General features: G+C 34.8%; 1 long non-coding RNA gene across 1 annotated transcript in view; it reads right to left on the bottom strand.

The window, feature by feature from the left end:
- Positions 1-4,518, bottom strand: part of LOC135196126 (uncharacterized) — a 379,500-nt gene that overhangs the window by 225,697 nt on the left and 149,285 nt on the right. The gene's annotated exons all lie outside the window — the stretch shown is intronic.

The following is a 4,518-nucleotide window of genomic DNA, read 5'->3' as shown; positions in this document are numbered from 1 at the left end:
AGAATAATTTATTGTATTTCAGAAACCCAGAGAGAGAGAGAGAGAGAGAGAGAGAGAGAGAGAGAGAGAGAGAGAGAGAGAGAGAGAGAGAGAGAGAGAGAAAAAAAAAAATTTTTTCATTAGAAAAAATTAATCCAGCAATATTTTACTTCCGAGAGATTAGTCAATCTTTTAAAATATGTTTCACGTAAAGAACTGCGCAGGATTTCCACAGCAACGGTTGCATTCATCGAGTGCTTCTGCACATGCCTACTGTGCCTCGTCACATTCATTGACTTGAATCAAATGCCCTTTACCCTAGAATTTCAATATTGAAGTTATTATCTTATGAAAATATCTTATTAAGTATATGTAAAATTAGTAGGAATAAATACACACACACACACAGATGTACCATGCACATAACATACGGAAGAACACACAACAAAATAGTTTTTGGTAAGGTGAGCACCGGTCTAGGCCCATAACGAGAACAGATAGTGGGAGGCGAAAGCACTTTTTGAATAATGGATTTTTCATATCTGCAACCAACATCAAATCAAAGGCACCCCTCCTAAAACAAGTGAAAACAGATTATCTTTCGGTGGTCTCGGTATAATGCTGTATGAGCCGCAGCCCATGGAACTTTAACCACCGCCCAGTGGTGGCCTGTCCTACATCGTTGCCAAACGCACCATTATGGCTAATGTTAATCTTAAATACAATACAAAATACAGAGGCTAGGGGGCTGAAATTTTTCATGTCTGATGATTGGAGATTGGATGATCAACATACCAATTTGTAGCCCTCTAGCCTCAGTAGTTTTTTAAAAGAGGGCGGAGAGAGAGAGAGAGAAAAAAAAAAAAAAAAAAAAAAAAAGTGCCGACGGACAGACAAAGCCGGCACAATAGTTTTCTTTTTTACAAAAAACTAAGAAACTAAATGAAGTAATCTAAATGACATTCAGTGCTCACAAGTTACAATATTCAGGAAAATTAATATCGGCTACACTCAAAAGGCTTACATGTAATTTCTGCTGCCCTATAACAAGCCTCTACAGTTCCTTCTTTAGAAAACGATCGGCCGTACATGGTATGTGTGGTTACATTTCTGATATAAACAAAGAATAGTTCTCAAACAATGGTGATTCACCAAATGAAACAATTTGTGCCCAGTAAGTTCTATATATGAATACACCACACATACAGAGCACGCACGCGCATATATGTGAGATTTTTCCTCGTAAGCATAATGCTACAAGCATCAAAATATCATGCCCATATAAATGACTGTCAACTGGAAAGATCGTGGCACAACAACTGACCTAAACAAAGATTAAAAAATGAATAAAACTGTTGAATGTTAATGAACATCTACTTTGAGCTTTTGATTTTTTCGTTTTTCGTGCTGGAGGATCCATCACACAAGAAGAAGAACGAACCTAAAAAACAGTGCCTGGAAGAAACGTCGTGGTCATTAAAATTAAATATCATAGATAGGTAAAGCCTGTTCTGCTCTAAAGCCAATGAAAGACAAGCAAGTTGTTAACAATTGAAAAAAACTTGATTTATTTCCCAAATTTCAATAATAAAAGTAGTCCAACATTCCCAAAGGTTTTGCTCAACCAAATCTTAGGAAAAAAATAGATAAATTACATATAGTTTGACTGTATCAGTGTATGTATGTGTATAAACACACACACACAAATATATAGTATATATATATATTATATATATATATATATATATATATATATATATATATATATATAATATATATATATATATATATATATATATATATATATATAGTATATATATTATATATAATTTCTTAAAAATGCCGTTATCGCGGATGACCCCGCATGCAATAAAAACTTGCACCAATTTAGGTATTTCATACACGTGCACAGAAGGCTCAAACAGGAGCGCTATATATATATATATATATATATATATATATATTATATATATATATATATCATTATATATATATACATATATATATATATATATATATATATATTATATATATATAGGAATCTAGAAAGCTACATGACCAGACAAACTGACAGACCATCCAGATGGATCCAAAATAACAATTGATTTTTAAAACGTTAATTCACACATAACAGTAATGCATTACTGTCGGCTTTTTTTTTCTCGCTACAAATACCGCACCTGGCACTGAGATATCATGACCCGATAGCAACTACTCAGAAAAACCATACCTTCCAACCCCAACCTAGACAGAGGTTGCAGTTCAAATCAAACTGGTTTCATTAGTGGGAGACAAACGTCAGTCATTTTAGGCTGCGGATACCTAGCGAAAAAAAAACACGCATCTATGAAATAATAGTTTTCCGAACATAATAATTAGTCTATAAATGTCTATTAATATTTCTTTTTTACATCATGAGGCAAATAGATTCATGCTGAACAACGTTTTAAGAAAAGAAACAATACTTGCAAAGTAGCCAGCCAATTTACACGGTGGGAAAATGGAAAATTGTTCAACGTGAAATAAAGACACATTGACCAAGTGCACCAATGCTCTAGTATCAGATTTTAATTAATGGAAATCCATTACCGAAAACAATGGCCCATATCGTTACACGAACACGGACAGTTAATTACTTTCCCTTTTAGGGGTAATTGTCAAAGTCCCTCAAATGGTAGCATTCTTATTGAACAATATTTCTTTGGGCTGGATTTAGCACATGGTAGCCCACTCCCTACGCTGTCTGGTCTTGTGTCCTTTGGATATCCTTCTGATTTCCAGATGAAAGGAATCTTTCAGCTAATTGATTATTAAAGATAATACAAAAAACTGGATGGAAATAATTGCAAGCCGGAATGATTACTCCCATAATTTCGGACATATGGAGATATAAAATATAACGAGAGATTAAATCGAAATTAGATTGTAATTTGAGCTATTAATCGAACGTATCTGGTATCTTCACTCATCTAAAGAATTATGATTCCCATACGTAAATACAATTAAAAACCAATAAAAAAATAAAAAGTCTTCGTTTATATTACTGACTTAGAGGTCATGTAAGATATTGTTTTCTTTCTCTTCCAACTTAAACAGATGTAAACAACAATTATTGTCTATGCAAGTGCAAACATGGATTAAGTAATGAATGAGCTTGTCAATGTTACTCTAACATTTATCTTCAACTTCTACTGTGAAACAAAACGACATTTTGATGCATCATATTTGAATATATATTACAGGTCATATAACACCAGAACTTAACCTTAATTAAAATAAAGTTACAGGGACCAACAAATACATCATAATTACTAGGGATATAATCTTCCTTGCACAAGTAATTACATCTGCCGAAATAATCGCGGAACCAGCGCACCAGTGGATGCCCCCTCAGTCGCATCTATCACTTCTGTCGTTAACGAAGCAATCAAGTCTCAGGAGGAATTGCTATTGGGAAAGTGGGCCTCAGCTTGACGTTACCCTCAGTCTCCCCCTGACAGACTGACGCGGAGGAATGAATGCCAACTCCTCGCCTAGATACCTTTCATCTCACGAACGAGCTGATATGTTCGAACCGTGATTTCAATAACGCGTCAAGTAACGATTTACGACGACGCTGAAGCAAGTTATAGAATTATTAAAAAAAAAATCAAGTTCAATTACGACTGAATACAGTTGTTGTGTGTGTAGTACTTTGACGGTAAAAAATCAAATGTGAAATATTGGGTCATGCTTCTTAGCTCACCGATTTTGCATTTTCTTTGAGAGTTTACGTTTAAATTAACAATCAAGAACTAGCATGAAACAACTTTGGTCATTTTAAGGAGATCAGCGCCTCAGTAATACATCACCTTCTTATCTTGTCTTTGCTTTTCGTAACTTAAAAAACCGATATTTTTTCAGCTCCCACTTCTTACGCTTTCATATTACGAAATACCTTACTTTAATGTCAATAAGATAATCTCAAGAAAGTTCTATTCTGATATTTTTCATCATAAAGCTTTGACTGTATACTGTTACAAAATTCTTCAAATCATCTTCATCATATTTGTTATTACCTGTGGCCATTTTTGGTACGAAAATAAAGGTATTTTCCAGCCTAGATTTAATTTTCAAATACGGGTACACCATTGATATGCACGACTTTCTTATTTTTTCCATTAAAAAATACTATAAAAATTAATTTGGTTATATACGAAATAAAGAGGCTGTAAGCTAGCTATGCCCGAATCTGATTAATGTAATCCCGGCTTCAGATAGTCCAATCTCGCCTTCATACGAACGCAGCTCCTTCCAATTGCATCTACGCCTGAGCCCTGGTAGGTATTCCATTCCAGACAACGGTACTACCCAAGAGACTCCAGATGTAGCTACTCCAAGGGCGGCTATATGAAAATTCAACCACACAAATTGCAACCACGTCCGAACCTGGTTACTCCAGAATCCAACCACTCTCATCTTGATTATGCGTGAACGCAGCAACTCAACCTATGCCTACATCCGGAACCAGCTTTGTCAACTGCTTCTCTCTAAAACCAG

The sequence above is a fragment of the Macrobrachium nipponense genome, chromosome 23 (genome assembly GCF_015104395.2).
Source record: "Macrobrachium nipponense isolate FS-2020 chromosome 23, ASM1510439v2, whole genome shotgun sequence".
Taxonomy (NCBI): domain Eukaryota; kingdom Metazoa; phylum Arthropoda; class Malacostraca; order Decapoda; family Palaemonidae; genus Macrobrachium; species Macrobrachium nipponense.
This window is presented reverse-complemented; position numbering and strand designations above follow the sequence as displayed.